This window comes from Strigops habroptila, chromosome 3 (assembly GCF_004027225.2).
Source record: "Strigops habroptila isolate Jane chromosome 3, bStrHab1.2.pri, whole genome shotgun sequence".
NCBI lineage: Eukaryota > Metazoa > Chordata > Aves > Psittaciformes > Psittacidae > Strigops > Strigops habroptila.
The window spans coordinates 76,543,307-76,565,009 of NC_044279.2; the positions used below are offsets into that span (position 1 = coordinate 76,543,307).

Consider the following 21,703-nt stretch of genomic DNA (forward strand, 5'->3'; position numbering starts at 1 on the left):
AGCAGTCCCACAAGTGGGTTTGTCTTTGCCAGAGACAGGAATAATCCAGACTGTTTTCCCCAGCAGATAGATTCTTTGATAGTTTGAAGTGCAGTGGGGCCTCCTCAGCATGTGTCAGCTCCTCCTCTGGTGACATTCCAAAATCTTTGCCCTCTGGCCAGTCCACGATGACTTCTAGGATTCCTGGATGACTAGGATTTCCTGTTCGATTTCATTGTGCGCTACTCCATGTAGCATCAGTTGCATGATATGTAGAGAAGACCCTGCCTTTGAACATTCAGCCCAGCACGGGCCACCAGGGTGCCAGGAGGAGCTGTGATCAGTGATCTGAAGCAGCTTGAACCCCTTCATAGGCTGCCAGTATCTTTTTCAGCTGGAGTATAGCTGGCCTTGGATCCTCTGCATCCCGACTCCAAAAGCCAAGGGGTCGACCTCGAGTCTCCCCTGGAGCTTTCTGCCAGAGGCTCCAGGTAGGACCATTCTCCCTGGCTGCAGTGTAGAGCACATTTTTCACATCTGGCCTGGTCTGGACTGGCCCGAGGGCTACTGCATGAACTATCTCTCATTTAATTTGTTCAAAGGCTTGTTGCTGCCCATTTGAAATCATTCTTCTTCCGGGTTATGTGATAGAGAGGGCTTACAATCAGACTGTAATTTGGGATGTGCATTCTCCAGAACCCTCCCACAACACCTAAGAGACACCAGGAAAGGTAGACAACTGCTTCATTGCCTCCTTCTCTAAAGCAGCTATTCCAAAAGCCTATCAGTACCCCCATCAGCACCTTCTCTTGAGATAGTCTATGCCATGGATGCATGGAGCCTCTGGGCCAGTCACAATAGGGTGCTTTTCCCACTCCTTCCCAGTCAGGCTGATTTCAGCCTCCAGTACAGTCAGCTGTTGGGATCCCCCTGTCACTGCAGAAATACAAATGTGTTCTGACCCTTGATGGTATTAGGGTACACTGTGTCACGGTGTCTGCTAGGGCCTTATACTTTTGTGGCTTTGACCTGCCACGCCATCTAATCCATACAGTCCAGTTAAACTGATTGTCCCTCTCCTCTACCTGGCTGGGGGCAGGGCCTCTCTATGCCTGGTCATAGGATGCTCCACTTACTTCTTGTAAAAATGGATTAGAATTCGTTACTATAGGATGAGGCGTAAGGTCAGCCCTCTCACTCTGTCTAGGAAGCTGTCCACTGGAGACCGGAGCAATGACTCTTCTGGAAGAACCCCCATTTGTGGTTGTTTTTCTTTGCAATTCACGTACCCATGCCTCTAGGACTAAGGTAGATCTTTTCATCACACTTCCTCATGTCCTCTCCATGGTCTTGCAGGTAAAACCATAAGGTACCCCATGGAGTGTACCTTCTATATCCTCGCTCTTGAGAGGAAGGACACTTGCTGTCAATAGCTGAGATGTTGGTCTGTACAGGTGGGGAGTAGGATCTCTCTATTTGCTGTTGGAACTCCTGGAACAGTTTCTCACATCATTCAGACAGATTTTCCACAGCTGAGATATAAGACCGTTGGGAGGAAGAATTTTTCTCCATATTGCTGGAGTTTGCAAGTGAGTTCATTCACCACTGGTGTCTCTACGTCTCTCCAGTTCATTATTGCCAGTGAGTTGGCATATGACGATGGCATACTTCATACCAGTTTCTGCCACATGACTTGTGCACTGGATGACATGTCCAGGCTACTAGCTCCATTGTCCCAGCATCGGAGCAGCCAGGTGGTAATGTGCTTGCCTGGATGACGGCTGAAATCTTTTCATATATCCTGCAGCTCACTCAGGGACAAGGATCGAGAGGTTACCTCTGGTTCTGCCTCTTCCTCTGTTTGCTGTGCTGGCCCTGTGTCATCCTTTTTCACTACACGAGGTGACTTCAGTGTCCATTTCTTCTTCTGTACAGGGGTGACTGACAGTGGCACGGACTGGTTCTTTGGTTCAGCTGTAGTGCCTGCTACCAGGGTTGGAGTAGTAGTCCAACCCCTGTTACCAGGGCTGGAGCGGCTGCAGTATCTGTTGTTGGGGTTGGAGTAGTCACAGTGCTTTTTGCTGGGATTGGAGTAGCTGCAGTATTTGTTGCTGTGGTTGGAATAGCTGCAGTGCCTGTAGCTGGAGTTGAAGTAGCCGCAGCAACTGTGGCTATCCAGCCCCAGCGACAGACATTAGTTGCAGTGACTGCAGCTGTCCAGTCCCAGCAACAGACACTAGTTGCAATGTCTGTCGCTGGGGTTGGAGCAGCTGCAGTGTCTGTTGCTTTGCCATCAGATCCAGAGACATCTTTTTCCCCTTGAGGGTACTGGATAGTGTTGAGCAGGGCTCGGTAGGCATGGGCCATGCCCCAGCAGGTTGTGGCACCACCAGAGATCCCTCTCTGGTGGTGCCAGGACAACAGCACACCTTGTCTATGTGTTTTATTAGTTTTTCCCAGGTTTATACTTGTTCAGGGGTGAAGTTCCAAAGCACTGGAGGTGCCACTGGCCTGTGTACTAGTCCATACTGACCCACACACCCTGCCACTCATGACTGTCCAGCCTTGGGGAAGATCTCTTGGTGGCATTCTTAGATAGTCATTTAACCTTAAGCAAGGCCTGAACCATATGCAGCACCATGCTGGTTCCCAGCAAAAGGTCCAGGTTGGCTTCAAGGGTATTCAAAGCATATTAAAATTCTTTGAAATTCTCAATTGGCTTCCTTAAATAGCCACCAGCTGGGTTGCATGATGGTGTAGATTGGTGCTAAGCTGCTGGAGACCATCTCTGTGCGAGGGAGCACATGCTTCAGTTCAGCCTACTCCTTAAAGAGAGTCCTGAAGATCCCCAAATGTGGGAATAGCTTTGGCTGTGCAGAGGTACTATCCACTGGGCCAGTCGTGGAGCAGTCGTGGAGCACATGGCACCTATTTATGACAGCAGGCATAGCTCTGTAATTCCTTAGGACAGTGAGGAACAATGTGGAGCATTATTTCAGCTGCAGAGGTAACTCTAAAATATGGGTACGAATGAGCATGGGTGCAGTGGGGCAGAGAAGTGAATGATGTTGGTTGCCGCACTGTGGAAGGGGGAACAGTGCTACAGTTCCAATTGCACTGTTGCTTACAGAAGCATAAATGATGGCGGCTTGGGTGCCACAAGTCCAGTTTTGCCCAGACTAGCCATCAGCTTGGAGCTTCCCAAGAGTCTGTGCTGCAGCAGCTGAGCAGTACCAGTCGTGGGTGGCAAAGGGGCTTTGCAGTCACCATTGAAATTGCTTCTGTTCCTTGTTTTGGGGCTCGGGATTTTGCCTGCTCAGTCAGGGGGATGGAATCATCTTTGCTTGGGAGCACAGGGGGTGGTGAGATGGCGGCTGGGCCACACCACCCACTCTGACGGACCGGGAGGGAAGGGCTGGTGGCGGCCAGGGGCTTCCCTGTGCAGGCAGCGGCACATGGCACCTGGGCAGCCCCTCGGCAGCAGGCGGGCGCTGCCGGCGGTCAGCAGACCCGGAGCTGGGGCCCTGCTGCACGGTGTCATGGGCCGGTTCCACAGCGGGGCCTGTGTTGGGCCCGGCCTGCCCCTTGGAGCCGGTTTGGAAGGTTGAGGGGTGATGAGGTGGGGTCAGTCTCTTCTCCCAGGTAACAAGTAAGAGGACAAGAGCAAATGGCCTCAAGCTGCGCCAGGGGAGGTTTAGACTGGAGACGAGGAGCAATTCCTTCACTGAGAGGGTGCTCAGGCATCAGAACAGGCTGCCCGGGGCAGTGGTGGAGTCACTGTCCCTAGAAGTGTTCACAATCCGTGTAGATAAGGCCCTCAGTGACATGGGTTAGTGGTGGCCTTGGCAGTGCTGGGGAATGGTTGGACTTGATAATCTTAAAGGTCTTTTCCAACCTAGCTGATTCTATGATTCTATAATTCTATTTATACCTCCAGTCCCACTGCCATGTGGAGCCATAAACAGGGATAAACAGTAATTAGTGTGGTAAATAGCTTGGCCTTGTGTTTTCTGGTTACAGTATCATGGTAATTATTTCCAGCTCCCTGCCTGATTCTGTGTGCTCCTGCTGCCTGATTCTGTGCTCTGCACATCCTTGCCAGCCTGATTATCACTGGACACATTAAAATTGGCAATTGCTCTCTCCTGTTTCCCCTTGGAGGGGGAAGGAAGGGACATACAATCATAGAATCAGAATTGTTTGGGTTGGAAAGGACCTTAAAATAATCTAGTTCCAACCCCCTGCCATGGGCAGGGACCCCTCACACTAGACCATGTTGCCCAAGGCTCTCTCCAGCCTGGCCTTGAACACTGCCAGGGATGGAGCATTTACCACTTCTTTGGGCAGCCTGTGCCAGTGCCTCAGCACCCTCACAGTAAAGAACTTCTTCCTTATATCTAACCTGGACTTCCCCTGTTTAAGTTTGAACCCATTATCTCTTGACCTATCACTACAGTCTCTGATGAAGAGTCCCTCTCCAGCATCCTTATAGGCCCCCTTCAGATACTGGAAGGCTGCTATGAGGTCTCCACGCAGCTTCTCTTCTCCAGGCTGAACAGCCCCAACTTCCTCAGCCTGTCTTCATACAGGAGGTGCTCCAGCCCTCTTAGCATCCTTGTGGTCTCCTCTGGGCTTGCTCCAACAGCTCCATGTCCTTCTTATGTTGAGGACACCAGAACTGTACACAATACCGCAAGTGAGGTCTCACGAGAGCAGAGGGGCAGGATCACCTCCTTTGACCTGCTGGTCACGCTCCTTTTGATGCAGGCCACGACACGGTTGATTTCTAGGCTGTGAGCGCACACTGTTGGCTCATGTTTAGTTTCTTATCGACCAACACCCCCAAGTCCTTGTCCACAGGGCTGCTCTGAATCACTTCTCCACCCAACCTGTAGCTATACATCAGGCAGCTCTCTGTCTTCTGGGGGCTGTACCTTAATGGGTAGGATGCGGCTCTGTGCTGTGATAACACAGGGCAGCATTTCCAGGGAACCCGCCGCTGCTCAGCAGGCCTTTGTCAAATACAGCAAGAGAAATGGCCAGATGAGGCAGCTGGGCAGCTCCTACCTGTGCTCCTGCTGCTGAGACTGTTTTCTCTCTCCCTTTTGTCTGCCTTGCTGCCGCAAACAGCTTTGTCTCTGACAGAGGGTCTGAGTTCAGGCTGGATTTTGGCTCAGTGAGGATGAATGTGCACATGCATGCAAGCACACATGTGGTAGCTCAAGGTCCTGCTTGCTGGGATGATTAAGTATGCCTCATCGTGGTCTCGTGGCCATCAACCTAAGCTCAGCTTTTCTTAAATGCGGTGTGGTTGCTTTGGCATCTGTGTACATGGGCTGCAGCCAGTTGAGAGCCTATGAGTTCAGGGGCATGAGACCTTCCTACCAGCTATGGAACCTGCTTCAAGTTGTGAGCCATGGCGCTTCTTTCTTTTCAAATTCCCCCGGTTAAGTCTCTCTTCTGCAACATGCTGTGCTTTCATCTTGTCTCTGCTCTTCCCCAGAGCTCCTGACACACTTGTTCCTTCTGAATGTCCCTCCTCAGCCACCCTCCTGCAGACTACAGCAGGTAAATGTGTGTCTCTGGCTTTATTTGCATCCAGCCCTTTCTGATATGTATGCATGCAGGTCAGCAGCACTGGAGGCGGCTTCTGGAGCTGGGGGTGATTGCGCATTCACCCCCTGTCTCCTGGTGGCGAGGATATCAGTGTGAGCAGTTTGTTAGAACCCTCTCTCAGGTCTTGTTTTATTCATGGGTTTACTGATGAAATGTCACCAAAAAGGCTGTGTTTTCCCAGTCAGATCTGAACTCTCCCTTTTTTCCCCGATGGAGAGACAGTGCCTTATAACCTCTGTGTGCCTGGTGAGTTGGATTTTGCAGCACTGGAGGGTTCGTTGGCAGATGCATTGGCTGCTCCTGATGTACACAGCTGTATCTGACCCAGTTTTTTATTTTGCTAGAGATATATGAGTGTTATTATTCACGAAGTGTTGGAAGCACATGCTGTGCTCTGTGGGACTCTCAGATAGACAAAATAAATGGGCATTACTGGGGAAGGAATGGCCAGGGGAGAAACAGCACCACAATAGCAACACTTGATTGTGGTGATGGCCATAGGCATTTGGGATTAGACACCCACAGAAGACAGGCCTAGCAGTGTTCTCAGGATATCACTGACTTCATATCCAAGTCAGGATGATCAATGTGTGCATCGTTCTCGAGAGGTTTCGGCTGGCCTAATTTTGAAGGCCTGAAGTGTGGGACATTTGCCTGCATCTTCAAGCATTGTCTGCCTTGCTCTGCTTATCACTGAATGTCCTGTACTGCAGTGTAAGACTGTTGTTGCTTCTTCTGTCCGCTGTGGAGGCTAAGATCTGAGAAGTTTTCTCCTTTTGTAGCAAACTTGTATGTATTGGAAGACTGTTATTGTGCCCCTTATCAATCTTCTGTAGTCTAAACAGCTTCATTTTGCTCAGTGCTTTCCTGGCAGGTCATGCTTTCTGCATCTCTGATCATGGTGTCATGATTCTCCTATCTATCTGGAGGAGTGCTGTGCTCTCCTCCCCCATCCCTCTCAGACTGATAGAAGAAAACCTCTACATCACCCTGGAATCATAAGTCTTTTCGGAGACGCATACTATCCTTCATTTCCCAAATATAACTTCGACTACATGTCATTTTTCTAGACAACTGAAGTAATTCATCAGATTTTCCTCACAAGACTTGGATTGGAGTGCATTGCTGTTCACTAAGGCAACTAATTCTAGCTGAATCTTGCCTTAGATGTGAGCCAAAAAGGTGTCTAAAAGAAAACTGATTTTGTGTGTATGTGTATATGTCTTCTTTAGAAAGTCTCTGTAGTGTTGATCTAAGGGGCAGAGAACCTTTCATTTGTTCACGTAGCATCCATGCTGCTTGGAAAACCATCTCAGCACTGGAAACCAGCTCTACTGCTTGGGGATTTTTTCAGTCAGCAGGCAAATGAGCTTTCTCTGGGGGGCTACCTTTGAAACCAACCTTCAGGTACCCCCAGCCAACACACCTGGGGGCCTGTGATTTTGTTTCCTCCATCCCAGAGTGGAAAACAGCACATGAAAATTATTTACCAAGATTCTGCCCATCTCACCCTTCCCCAGTTTTTATCCCCTGCAGCTAGAAGATCATAAAGTCTGTCTGTCATGGGCTAGCAGAAGCTCATTCTCCTCCCGTTTCTCATTTGCTTCCAGCACCTGTGACCTGGTCTTCACCTTTAACCTTCAGATTCTCTTTCCACCCACTTACAGAAGCACAGAATGGTTTGGGTTGGAAGGGACCTTAAAGTTCATCCAGCTCCAACCCCCTGCCATGGGCAGTGACACCTTCCACTAGACCAGGTTGCTCCAAGCCCCATCCAACCTGGCCTTGAACACTGCCAGGGATGGGGCAGCCACAGCTTCTGTGAACAACCTGTGCCAGCGCCTCACCACCCTCACAGGGAAGAATTTCTTCCTACTATCTAATATAAATCTATACTCTATCAGTTTAAAACCATTTCCCCTCATCCTATCACTACATTCCCTGATAAAAAAATCCCTCTCCATCTTTTCTGTAGGCTTCGTTTAAGTACTGGAAGCTGCCCTAAGGTCTCCCTGGAGTTTTCTCTTCTGTAGGCCAAACAAGCCCAACTCTCTCAGCCTGTCCTCATAGGTAAGGTGCTCCAGCCCCCTGCTCATCTTTGTGACCCTCCTCTGGACGTGCTCGAGCAGGTCCTTGTCTTCCTTATGCTGGGGGCCCCAGAGCTGCACACAGTACTCCAGTACTTACGGCTGCTGGTTCTGCCTATCTGCCTTCTGCAACAGCTGAAAAGTTGCCTTGGTGTATCCCTGTCTCAGCTCCACCCTGGCTGAAGTCTTCCCCATGGCCTTGGTCTCTTCTCCTCATGGCTACTGTAGCTCCTGTTCACCCTCTTTGCTTTAAAACTGCTTCCTTCCCTGCTTTGCTCTTCCTTCTGTTGCTTTGCTTCCTTGTGGTCTTGCCGCCGTGGCTGAGAGCCCTCGATGGCACTGGTGTTTTGAGAGCTGCCTGTCTGCGCCTCTTCACCTCTCCTGCTCCTGCTGAGCACAGCTGAAACGGTACCTGCCCTCCCTCCTCTCCTTCCTTCTCTCTCCCTCCCTCATTTCCCTCTCTGACAAAAGTTCAACGCGTATGCAATGATGCATACAGAAGCACTAAGCGTGTGCTTAAGACATACAATAAGCACTTGAATCCCAGAAGCTGCTCTTCAGCCTTGGGCTCCAACACACTTCAGCAAAAAGATGGGAGATGCTACCTTCTCTGCGCAGAGGGGAAGGTGACACAAAGCTGCCTGTGCCTGAGCTGGGAGGAAAACCAGGCTGCCTTCATCCCTGCCTCATAGTTGTCCTCGAGTAGCCAGTCCTGTCTGTGTCTAGGTGCGTTTGACTGAGACACCCCGCTGCTGGTGGCATATGTGCATGTGAAGGTGCGGATGTGTGGCACAGACTGTCCTTGGTTTGGGTGTTAACGCTTGTGCATGCATGCAGGCAGATGTGTGAGCACTGCAGGGCATTCATAGGCACAAACAGGTGCCGGTGGCATTCACAGCAGCCGGGCTTTCTGCCTGGCTACTTTTCACACTCCTGTGGCAGCCAGGAGAGGAGGATGCAGAGGGTCACCAGGGGCTGGTGCCAGCAGGGAGGCTGTGCCCGCTGTGCTACAGCAGCTCGCCAGCTAACCATGGTTATGTCCCAGCTGAGTACTGGCTCCGGACAGCTCTGCGTTGGGCTTGCAGTGCCTCGGTTTGTTTGCCAGCCAGCCTGCGTAAGTAGCCACATGTCTTAGACAAGCAGCCTTCTCCCAGGAGTTTTGTGCAGCAGCTTTTTGGCCAGGGAGGATGGCATCGTGCTGGCCTGATATGCGGATGCGAAGGGGGCACTTCTGAACTGCTGGTGGCCAACATGGGGCAGGTTCCTGAGCCCCTTATCCCAGGTGACATTAGGACAGCTCCTCTTTGAAATGGTGGCTCTGGAGTACTGATGGTGATGAGAAGCCATGTGTCTTTTCTGCCCTCACACAGGCAGAGTATTTTTTGGGTCTCTTCTTGGTGGATTGTTGTGGGAAGCTGTTTCACATGGGGCTTTTCCTCCTCTTCATCTTTCATTTCCCAGTTGTAAATGCTGGAATCCTTTCCTACCACCTGCCTGTTCTGCACATTGCTGGGTCTGGCCCCACACGTCCCGGTGGGCTGTATGAACACACTAGGAAAAGGAGGCGGCTTTTCCCTTCGAAGCCTGTAAAACAGAGGGGTGGCATGGGGTGACACAGAGCCTGCTTGTGCTGCAAACTGGGGATAACCCCTGCTTTCCATGCCCAGGCCTCCTGAGCAGCCCTTGGGGATGCAGAACGCATGCTGCAGCACCGTGCAGGTACCTGGGTACCAGCAGGACAAACTGGCTTGGCCAAGCATGGTGGCTCCATGCATCCACTTCAGCTCTGGCTGTACGTGTGGCCCTGGGTGCCCAGACCATTTTCATTGCTCCATCATCAGCAAATGGACAATTCTTGCCCTGCAGGGTGGGTGTGCTCCAAGCGGGGAGCTGCAGGGGAGGGTGTCGGTGGGAAGCTGTGGGAAGAGGCAGGCGCCGTGCATCAAATTTCCAACCTGACGCGAAGTGATGGAGCAGAAAGAATGAGCGACAGGAGGCAGGATGGGAGCGATGGAGGAGCTGGGCAGGGGGGCAGGAGGCTGGCCTGTAGCCTGGGAGCAGAACAGCAAACTGGCTTATTAATAACCATAACCCTTGTCCCTTCCTAACCTTGCATCTGATAAACTGTTCTCTTGATTTTTTTTTTCATTGTGTTTCTTTTTTTCTTGAGTTCTCCTTCACACACTGCTATAGCTCAAATTTAGTCTCCATTATTTATATCTCTGTCTCTTCTATTTTCTTGCTTATTTGGAAAATACACCCAAGAGGACTGTGGGACTTGGGAAGAGTTAGAAGTACAGAGGGTGCCACACTGGATCAGTTGATCTAATCCAAGATCATCTTCTCTGCTTATACTCTGCCTCCATGGAAAATTTAACTGCCTGTTCTGGTTAAAAGTAAAGCTGTGCAATGGGAGGTTTGATTGGAAACACATTCCTCACCCTCCACTTGTCAGTGCACACCTTGATGTGTCAGATTTGGTTTCTGTGTGATGAGATTTGATATCCAGGGGATCTCCCAGCTGGATGCTGGTACAGGATGACCCACTGTGTGGATGCTGAGCTGGGGCTGGGCAGACCTGGCTTTGCACCTGCTCTGCAGGGTGATCTCAGATGGATCATCTTCTTTCTCTGGGCCTCAGTTTCCTCATCTCTAAGATGAGAGCTAATTAGATCTGTTCCCTTCGTCAAGTGCTTATGTAGCATCTCTACAGCTGAAAAGTGCTGGAAGAGATGCCTTGTTTTGTACCTCAGAAACAGAAGAGAAAATACATCAGCTGCCTCTAGACCTAGACAATTCCTCACTGGTAGGATCAAGTACATGGAAGCGTATATTCCCCCGATGGGGTGGAAATCAGTATGCACCATGCTTCAGAGAGAGCTGAAAAGAGATAATGTTGGGGAGACAATCACCCCAAAGGAAGAGGTCCTCTCAGCTTATATTCTGGGGATTTGATCTTGTTTCATCTTGCCCTGGAGCCCAGTATAAGGATCATTGAATGAAATAAATTTTCAGTTATGTTAGAGAGCAGCTGAATCTCAAACCTTTCGTGTTGTGCCAGTTTATGCTTTTAATTCAGGAAGAGGCATCATCTCAGCCACCCGTCTATTGCAGTGGTAAATCCCACAGTAAACAACATTCTCCTTTTCATTCCTATTGTTTTAGTTCATGACCTTCTCTGCCAGAGGGCAGAGTATGATGGAAAAGTGTTGGATCCATCAGCATCTTATGCTGCTTCTATCATTTGCACAGGGAGTTATCTATTGCCTCCCCCGTGCTTGTGCTGCTCTCAGCAAAAGCAGTGTCCGAGTCAAAGTTGTGTCTTCCCTGAGCCATAGCAAATGTGAATGGTCTCACCTTTATGTAGATCTTACTGCATATGGACTCCCATCTCAGTCCTTTTCCACCTTTGCTCTCTCTCCCTGGAAGGCAGCTACCCTTGGCCCCAGAACTTCTTGGCCCAGGCTCTGTTGTGCAAACCCATCACGAGGTGGCACCACAAGATTGTCTTTGTTCTTATTTTGGTTTTGTAAATCTCTATTTTTCTTACTAGCCCCAGCCATTCTCTTGCTTTTCAGCCCATTGCTACTCTCTGCCACTCAGCTGACTGCAGATGCTTGTCTGGTTTTCCTCGGAGGTTTCCCTGGGTCCAAAGCCAGGAAAGACCATGGGTCAGGGCCAGCTGGGAAAAAGCAGCTGTGCAGAACATGGCACAGAGCCTCAAAGAGTTAAGGCCAAAGTGATGGATGGATGATGAGAAGGACTATCTGCTTTTTGAGATGCAGGTTTGCTCTCTTCTCTTTTTAAAGGATCAGTGAACATGCCTGAGAGGAGACCGCAGTCCAGCCTGGGGTGCTCTTTAGCCCTTGCTGCCTTCTTCTCTTCTCTCTGAGTAGCTGCTGATCAGAGGATGAACCTTGCCTGCTCTGCCTTTGGTCTGGCCTCCCTCTGGCTGTGTGAGAGCAGGCAGGGGCCGTCTGCCAGAGCCAGGGAGCATGGCTGTGCTGAGAGTGTAATGGATCTCTGGAGGCTGTTGACCTCAGCCTAGACAGAGCCTGCGACATGCATTTTGCAAGCACATTCAAGGTTAACTTGCTTACGCTGTCTCCAAATGAAGTGCTGATCCTTCTTGCATGGAGGATGATGAGGCTTCTGTACACAGGCTCTCTGTGTTGTCCTTTAGATGGTCAGTGGGGTGAAGCAGGTCAGGATGGCTTAGCTTTGGTGCTTGCTCAGCAGCTGGGAAAATAGCTCTCTGATACTCTGGACAGAAACAAGAAGGTTTTGAGCAAGATGGCAAACAGGTACTGTATGAGTCAGTCCCTTAGAGATAGGCGTACCTCAGTCTGGGTCCAAACCCAAGGGACACCTTAGGGAAGCTCAGATCCAAGTTTCACTGTTGGATCCCACAGACCTACACCTAGAGAAGGTTAATCCAGGGCTTTCAAAGACAGTGATCCTCTTCCCAGCAGCTGCTTAGCAAATAGCAATGATGATCTTCCTTTCCTAGACTGAGCTGTTGTGTTAAATTGAATTCCATCCCTTGGAGACCTCTCCCTTGAGTGCACACCTCCTCATTAAACTTTTCTTCTCCACTGTTGTTTTTCATAACAAACCACCTTCTTGTAAATGGTCTTTGTCTCCAATCTAGAAACTTATCTGCCACCATAGCTCGGAGCTGCCTTTTGGGGGCAGAGATTCCTTTTTCTCTTTGTTTCCCTCCTCTACAGAAGGGATTAATTTATATTCTTCCTCTCCCCTCTTTCTGAGCTATTCTCTTTCACCATCCCCTTCTTCTCTATTCTCAACCTGTTCTGGATGAGGAGGGATGAGGTGAGGGTGTATCACAGCTTGCAAATGTTACAGATCCACGGTGGCATTTGATGCAATCCGAAGTGGTCCTTGTGTGCTCAACCATCTATTTCAGCTTTGCTACACCACTCTATCCCTGTAAAAGAGAAGCCGAAGCAGGTTTGTGCATGCGGATATTGCTCTCCTGCACCATCGTGTGCTGCTGCACTCCCTGTCTCAGACCTGCTCCGGTGTTACAGGTCTTGAGGGCCTTCTTTTCCATTGTGTAAGATGATGTTGTATTTATCAGGTGGTGGGGAGGGATGGCAGCACCCAGCAGAGAGGAGGTGGTGATGTCTGGGACCCCCTCTGGACAGGTTGCAGCCCACATCTGGAATGTGACAGTTGTCAACGGGGAGAGTGACCATGGCACCATCATGCCATAAATGTGCAAGGTATGAGTGCAGGTGTGAGGGAGGGTGTTCCGGGGTGCCAGCCATGCAAGTCCTCTTCTCTGGCAGATCACAGGTCAAAAGAATCGTGGAGGTCTCATCCAGATGTCTTTTGCCTATGACAAAGTATTACTTCTGGTCACAGAATTGAAGAGTAGCTGGTGGTGGCTGTCAGCCCTTCCTCAGGGAGCACCTGATGCTCAAGTGCCTCAGCTGGGGCCTAAGGTGTGTTGGCAGAGTGGCATCCTGCCCTGGGGTGCTGGGCTGGAGTAGGCAGGGATGCACACTGCCAGTCCTGGGATGCATGGGTGGGTGCTGGAGTGGAGCTCCACACTGGAGCAACAGGACATGGGACTTCTGGAAGGGATCCAGCATCCATCCTGAGATCTGTGAGACCAGTGGGATCAGGAGGTGGCACAGCATCTCATTGCTGGCAGTGTGGTTGGGAGCACTGGACCAGGTCTGAAATGCATCGGCAGATCTGTGTGAGGAGCTGTGCTTAAGAGCCACAACACTGATTCATTTCCCAGCAATCCCCTGTCAGTCTAACCATAAACACTGTGGAAAGTGGAAGGTGGGGAGATGTGTTTCTCCAATTTCCTACAACAAAGCAGGCATAAAGGGGATTAGGAAGGCAATGCTGGGGGAAAAGAGAGAGAGATTTAGAAGGGAAGGGAACATTAAGATCGAGAGGGATAAAATGCAGATTGAAGTTGTTGGGCTAGAACAGAATAACTTCTCAGTCTATATATTTAGCTCAGCGAGGTATATAAACAGAAACCTACAGCCAGCTCAGCCACTTCTCCCCCAGTGGAGTGAGTCATCAGCCCTTGGATCTAAAGTTAGGTTCACGTCAGAGCTTACTCTCTCTCTTTCTCATTTTATTTTTCTCTTTCTATTTTGAAGGGTGTGGGAAAAGCTGAGCACCGTCTCCTGGAAGCAGCAAACATAAACCCACAACAGCAACAGATGCTGGACCTGATGCCCTACCTGGGAGCCTGTTTTGTGTCTGGCTGCTCCTCTTGCTTGCTGTGAGCCTGGGGATGAGCTCAGCTGATGTGTGGCCATGGCTAATCTGAGCACACACTGGGACCCGGCTCTGAGGGGTCTGTGTGATGTGCAGATGAGATGGAGGGTGGTCTGGGCTGCACAGCCGCTCCTGGGGGTAATGGCAACAGGATTTGCAGTGATGGTTAGTGTTTGGCTCCTGTGTGCTATGCAGGAGAGCAGGATCTGCCATCAGGGCTGGCAAGAGGGACTGGGGCTGGGTCAGCCTGGCAGGAAGCAGGATGATGCCCGTGAGACCTGTCTAGAGGATGTCTTTAGATCCAGCATAGCCTGCTGCCTAGTGGGCTCAGCCCACAGCCACCGGCAAACCTGCAGAGGAGAGGTCTGCATCTCCCAGAGCATCTCCAGCTCCCAGAGCTGTCCCCACACCTCTGTGCTTTGATATGGCTTCACCTTTCCTGCTTGTCCCCTTTCTGAAGCAGTTGCAGTGAATCTCATACTTTCCCCACTAGCCCCCCAGCCAGTGCTCCTGGCTGAGGTGGTAGCAGGGGCAATGCAGACTTCCCTGTTCCTCTGAAAAATCACAGAGGGGACAGGAAGAGAGGCTTGAAAATGCTCTGGATGCATCTGCAGGACCAGCATGTGCCATGCTCACCTCTGCTGTGACCCACCTGCAGGAGGTCTGCAGGTCACTCCAAACAGAGCTCACATGTATCACTCAGGGCAGATGACAAAACTCTTTGAAAGCACTTTGGGGGTTGAAGATGAAGCCTTGTGACTCCTGTGAGCTGCAAGATGAGAAGCCATTCATCTTCAGACCCTTCCCTTAGGGGTGGTGGAGAGGAAGATCTGCTTATGAAGGGTAGTGGCTTCTCAAGGCTCATTGATAACACAGGGGATGCTACTGAGGTGGAAGCCTCTGGTGTCTGTATCAGCAAGCCCGTGGAAATCCTCCCAAGTGCATGCAGTCTGGGGAGGAGTGTGGGGAAGAAGGGGCTCTCTGCCCTGGAGCATGAGCTGCCCTGGGCTTGCTCTTTTCACCAGCTCCAAATCTGTGAAGGGATGAATGGCATGGCTTCATTTGCCCACCCAGCCCCTTTCCCTCTCATCTCCTTCCAAGCCTATTGCATGTTTTTATCGATTTGCAGGATTTGTCTGAATAAGAGTTCAAATGTGTCTTTATCCCCATACTGTGGGTATGCTGGAAGGCCAACAGACATGATCGTGGGATGTGGACATCAGTGATGACCCATGCATTATCCTGGGTGTGCATCTGTCCTCCTGTGCCCCTCTGTGTGTACCCTTCATCTTCCTTTACCATTTTGTTTCTTTCGCCTCTCATTACTGCCCTGTTTCTCTCTCCTCGTCTCACCCTCTCCCCCTCTCTCCTGCCCTCCTCCTCATTCTCTTTTTCTCATTTGATATTCATGCATGAATAAATTCAATTGCATTTTTTCCCTGTTCCCCCTGAAGGGGCTTGTTGGTGAATTGCAGGCATCTGAAATCATATAATGCTCAGATTCATCATTTCGGGGACAGAATTGAAGCCCTTCTTCTCAGGAAGGAATAACAGAAGCTTTTTATAAGGAGAGGGAGTGGTGAGTGTCTTGAGCTGGTGAGGAAGAAGCCAAGAGGATTAACCTCAGCAGCCCAGGGTGGAGACTTGCTAGCATGAGGGGACTAGAAGGTCAGCCAGCACCTCCGGTGTATGTGGGAATGGGGAAGGCATACGTAGGTATGTGTATACAGGGGTGTGAATGCCTGTGGTTGCTTTCATATTTGCTGTGTGTGGTGCTTGTGGTGTGCTTAGGGAAGAGTAACATCTCAGGGGGCTGCCAAGAATTGGTTGAGGCAGGAGCTGTCTCAGTGGGTTTCCAGCAGCCTGGCACCTGAGGATTCAGAGTGATTGTATAAAGATCTGTCTGGGTATTTGCCTCAGATGACTTTCAGGACAATTACATGGCTCTGGTGTCACCCCAAACTCTGCCATGGGTCTGGGGACATGCCCAGCGCTATATCCCTGTTTCACGAAGAAGCTGAGGTTGGTGTGTCACAAAATCCTGGCCATCGTACTCTTCAAGGGGCTTTCTGATGTGGTTCAGCACTTGTCTCCGTGCTCCTATGTGGGAGCTCTCCAGCTGATGCAGGACAGTAATTCCAGGTAACAGGACTCCAGGTAACTGCAACCATCTTTACTACAGAAGATGGCCAGAGGTAGTGTCCTGCACAGCTTCAGTACCAACAGGCTCTGACCACTGATAGGGAGAGGTCTGCCCGCCACAAATACTTATTATCCTGGAATAAAATCTCTTTCTGGCTTGTGGAAGATGTATGGGTTCACCATGTGACTGCAGTCCTGGCCAGAAGCTGTGAAAGAGGAAAGGCTGGACTTGCCTGGGGAAGGGTTTTTCAGAACGGTTGTGAATCAGATAACTTGATGCTCACAACACTCCCATCATTTATTACACTGCTCCCTTTTATTTAGCACTCCTGGTGCACTCTGAGGATCCTCTGAGGGCTGAGTTTTGCTTTTCAGGAGAGGAAACAAGATTAAACACTTCATAAAACACAAAAATGTTATGCTAAAAGTGGACAGCGGCTGTCATCTTTGCTCCAAAGACTTTTAAGGGCCTCACAAGAGACATTGGTGGTGGCTTCTTGGCTTCTGCCTGACGCCCCTGGCACAGCACAGTAGAGCTATGCAGAGATGGACAGCAGAGGAAAGGATACGTACTGGATGGTTTTCACCCTAGATGGTGAATGCATGTGAGCTACCTTGAGGTAAAACCAGAGGTGCTCTGGCTTTACCAGAAGGTGGGCTTGCTGCATTGCCTTCCCATTGAGAGTTAATATTTGAGGGCTTGTTTTGTAGTACAACTGAAGTGCTTTGTTTTCCAGCCATGTTAAGGTCAGATGTGCTAGTTACTCTGGCCCAGCTATTGTAGCCGTGCACGTAGCGTCTGAGACAGTCGGCACAGGCATCTTTTTGGTGGGGAAGGGCTGATGAAGGCTTTGTGTAACCCTGCGAGGAAGCAGAAGGGCTTCTGGGCTGCAGCACATGTACCACACCCCAGCTGGGAGCTGGGTGTTTTTTAGAGCTTATTTACAATATATGCCCATGGCACAAGCAAGAATATCTCTGTCTCTCATAACATCTGGAGTTTTATTGGCCCGAACAGGCAAAACCCATTAAGAGCCTTCCGGACTGTGATGGCTTCATGTAGTGTCTCTTTCCCAGAGCCTACTGGTGGATCCTCAGCAGTAAAGTTGAAGGTTGATGCTGCAAGGATGAGAGGGATGTGCCGGGTGTAGGGCCAGGCTGCTTGGCTACAGGATGGGACCAGTGGTGTGGGGGGAGCTGGGCTGGCCTCCATTGGAGTGGACCCAGGGTGGCCGTACTCTGTTCTAGCCCCTGGACGGTGGGATCCCCACATGTTATCCATCCCTCTTGTTTCCCCTGGCTTCACAAAATGCAGTAGGATACTAATTTGCAATGAGTTTTCCGGCACCCTGACTTCCCATAACAGATATGGGAGTAAGATGGGGGGGAGGAGAGGGACTGGTTTTGAGGGAGGGACTTTATTTGGGGGATTGTTAGGTTGTTTTTTGACTCTTCTTACTGGGTAATTCTTTAACCTGCTTGGTCTGTGACCTAGGGAGAGATACATGCTCACAAGTTCAGGGTAGGGCAAGCACACTGAAGCCAGTGTCCATCAGAAAGGAAGGATGAGTGGGCTGAAGGCAGGGGAAAATCAGGTGTCCTGAGACCCCCCCTATGGATGTGGGTGTGTGACAATGTGCAAGGAGATTTCTTCCTTTCCTCTGGTGTTGCTAGAATTCCTGCGTTATGCGCCTCTAATTGTAGGTTTCCCCTAAAGACATTTGGTGTCACTGTAAGGACGGCATTTCACTCTCCCTTTCTGCCTGTACAGTTATTCTCTCTGTGTGCAGTTCACTCCGTAACCCATTGGTGAACATACCATAAGACACAGAGAGAGAGAGACAGACAGACAGAAACCACACACCAGCCCTTCCTCCTCACTTTCCCACCATGGAATAGCTAAACTTGCCCCCACCCACACCTCCATCACCTCCCAGCACCCCACGATTATTTTGACCCTATAGTCTTTTTGGAAGGAAGCTTCTGTCACTTCTTAACACCAGCCGCCTGGAAAAACACACACACACCCCCACAGACAAAGCCCCCCAAACCCTCCCGCAAAGGAAGAGGTCCTTTTTTTTCTCTCTTTTCTTTTGCTCTCACTCCAAAGCTTCAGACTCCAGCCTGAGCAGCCACAATTTCTTACCATGTATTCCCCTTTTAAACCATCTCCTTCCTGCACACGCTCAGTCCTTGCAGCCACGGATCTAACACAACTCCCCGCTTCTCGCCTGCAGGTTCTTTGCTCCCTGTCACTCAGCTGATCCTGATCTTTTTTTCTCCCGGTTTCCCCCCCCCCGGGTGCTGAGGTGTGTGTCTGTGTGTGTGTGCGGGGGGGGGTGGGGGGGGAGGGAAGGGGCTTTTTTTTTCTTTCTTGGTGGGGGAATTTTTTCAAAGCATCTTCATTATTATTTTATTTTGCTTCTCTGACTTGGACACTTCTCCCTTGGAGATTTCTTTTCCATGCAAAGGTAGGTGAGACAACGCATGCACACCTGGCTAACCTTATGTCTGTCTTGTTTCGCTTGGTTTTGCTGTCCTTTTCATAGAAAACTTATGCCCACCCGTGTACCTGCATCATTCCTGTTTTGTTTTGTACCTGTTTCCTCTCTGGCAGAAGTAAAGGCTGAGGGTAGACATGTCTGTAATGTTAATAATTTTGTCTTTCCAGAAAGGAAAGTTATTTCTCTGTGCATGTCCAGCTGTACATGTATGTCCCTGTGCGGTGCCCATGTATGTGAGACTGCCTCTTTTTACCCAACAAGTAGCAATAATTGACTCCGGTGTGTTTTGGGCAGTGGCGGTGGTGGAAAGGGAACTGTGTGTCCAGCAGTTCATGTCTGTGAGCGATTGCAGCAGGGAATGTGTTTCTCACACATATTCAGTAGCTCTTTATACATGACTATAAATGATACAAGGAGTGTGAATAATCCCAGGATTTTCAAATTTAGCCTGGTGCTTAGTTTGTACTGTTATGATGGGGAGGGATGGTGAGAAAGAGGAAGGGTTACAAAATCTCCTCCCTGGAGAGGTAACTGTCTGAGACTTGTATATATATAACTTTTCTTAAAACCGTCTGACTATTTAGGGGCTTCTTGGGTCTGTGCTGTTTTGTTCTTTGCAAAACAAGAGTTAGGTCTTGAATGTAGGTTGCATAAATTGTCTTGTTTTGTTTATGATTATTATTGCATTTCCATTGCGTGTGCAACATCCAAAGTGCCTGAAAAGGACAGGGAATAGGATGTACTTTAATATAGCAAATGCCTCATCTTCTGTACATCACTGGAAGCTATTGGCTGGAGTCAGTGGGAGAGAAAGAGAAGAATTAAAAAAGAAGAGAACCAGAAATAATGTTAGGCATTGTTGGCTGGCAATTATCTGGCATATTAGCAGCCAGGACTGGTTTTCATAACACTCTTGATAGATACCTTTTGATTCTTGGTAACAGCAGCTGTGTGAAAAGTATTGGGGGCTTAAAAAAACCCCAAACACAACAGAAACTAAAAACCAACATGCATCATTTCCCTGCAAATTATTACAAAGGGAAAATGGTAAACACCGAAAAGCAGAACTTGCTCTGCATTTTCTCTCTGATAATGGGAAGCGTTTTTCTCATTGATCTGGGGGTTGCTAATGGTTCTGTATCTCTGTCTCTTAGAAGACTGCTATGTTAATTGTGAGTTTTTTCTGTGTGCTATTGTAGAGCTCTTGGTCATAAATTTGGGGTAGTGGTTGAGGATTTATTATCTCAGAAGCAGGTAGGGGTCTGCTGGCTCTCCACCCCCCTCATCTCTCGATGTTTTCACTCCCAACACGTAAACTTCTCTATTGATGGAAGGAAATCCCCAAGCTCATTATCTTCTCAACAGCTTACCTGCAAAGAAACTTTTAATTCAAAGCACTGGAAAGGGAATTCAAGAGCGCTGTTCCTGCCCCCTCCCCATTTATATTTTAAAGACACCTTCTGAACATCAGTCCCCCCCATCACTCGGGTCTGGGCAGGAGCACAGCCTCGGGTTGTGAGGATGGACTGAGAGGGTTTATTTATCTCTCCATTAAACAACATAGTAGTTTCATGGCATTGGCATTGAATGTGAGCTTCCTCAGAAGGGCAGCATTGCATGCCTAATCGGTGCCACAGTTGTCTCCCCAGGGGAGGCTGGAGGCAGGCAGAGCTGGAAGCTGGGCATCATGCTGGAAACCCTGCTCACTGCTCGCTGCATGAGGGTGCAATACCTCTCTGGGAAAGCCTTGGCCCTGGCTGTAGTAGGAAGGGTGGAGAAAAGCAGTTTTCCGAAGATCTCACTGGAAAGCATGTGTCTAAAGCACGTGGCCAACTCCATGCACCAGCAGATACGCACCTTCTTGCCAAAAGATCTGGTTGTGAATATCTCAGAGGAGATCAGGGGGATAAGGAGGGAGCTTTGATTTGCTGCTGTCCAAGAGGTTTGCTTTGTGAAGCCTGGATCAATCTGACAATGCCTATCACAGAGCGGGGGCTTGTGCCAACCTACCTCATGTTTTTCTCTTACACAGTCTCCCCCTTTTGCTGCCTCAGGAGCAATTGTCGGGCAGTGAACTTTGGCTGGAGCAGGGCGAGCACAGTTACAGCCATCAAGGGAGGCGAGGGAAAGCATCATGGGAGAGGATGCTGCATTCATGAGGAGGCTCGCTGCTTCCTATGTGTTTCTGGGTTGGCACAGTGGCCTTGGTTCAGATATGAGAAGACCAGTTAGGCTGCTTGCGGCTTCTATCAGAGCGCACCTGCAGTGCTGGGTGAGCTTTCCTGTGACCCCACCTTTGCACCACCATGAGCATCATCTTCATCACTGGTCCATCCTTGAAGATGCCACTATGTACCTGTGCTCCAGGTTGCAGATCATGCTGCTTCTCTAGTCCTACGCCAGCTTGCTTGCTTCCTTATTTGCTTCCTTCCTTCCTCCCTTCCACCAACGAACTCCATGCCTGGCTGTTACTGCTGCCTGATCTGGTTTTGGAGATCCCATGTGTCCATGCTCAGTAGGACATGGTCCTAACTTACAGCCCAAATTAGTGTTACAGCTCTGCACTCTCCCATCCACAGCAAGGTACACCAGGGAGGTATCCCAGAGCAGGATGGCTTAGGCTGAGCCCTAGCCACCTTTGGTTTTGGGAAAAGCCTGCAATTCTGGGCTCTGCTGCAAAGAGGACACATGCCTGGTCAGCTTTTTTCCCCGGGAAAAAAAAATTGTTGAAACCAATTTTATTAATTTTTCTGAAAGAGAACAAGTATCTACAGCTGGAAACTCATGAAATGCACAGAGTATTAGGGATCTTTAAAAGAGCTGGCCAGTGATTTAAAATAAATCAGATCTTTTATTAAATCAAAGTCCTAATCCTGCAAATTCAAGCAAGCAGGTGAATGGCTGCACTTGCACAGAGCCTTGCTAAAACTGCTGGGTCCACGGATCAGCTCAGAAACCAAGTGGCACAGGTGGAGCTGCAAGATCAGGTAGTACCCATTTCTTAGCTTGTATTTTTTTCAATCTGTAAAGATGGGATAACATAGGGCTTGACTCAAGAGCTACAAAACCCCAGCCAGTTACTGGAAAGTAAAAGAGTTCTTCCTG

General features: G+C 49.6%; 1 protein-coding gene across 3 annotated transcripts in view; it reads left to right on the plus strand.

Moving 5' to 3' along the window:
• The window catches only part of CACNA1I (calcium voltage-gated channel subunit alpha1 I), a 201,525-nt gene that overhangs the window by 9,053 nt on the left and 170,769 nt on the right, over nt 1–21,703 (plus strand). Inside the window, exon 1 of one of the 3 annotated variants that reach the window (XM_030479822.1) lies at nt 16,878–18,403. The exons of 1 other annotated variant lie outside the window; for it this stretch is intronic. The gene's annotated coding sequence lies outside the window, so the exon portion shown is untranslated. Of the gene's footprint in view, nt 1–16,877; nt 18,404–18,485; nt 18,566–21,703 lie in introns of those variants that run through there. One more of the 3 variants, XM_030479821.1, reaches the window with a different exon arrangement.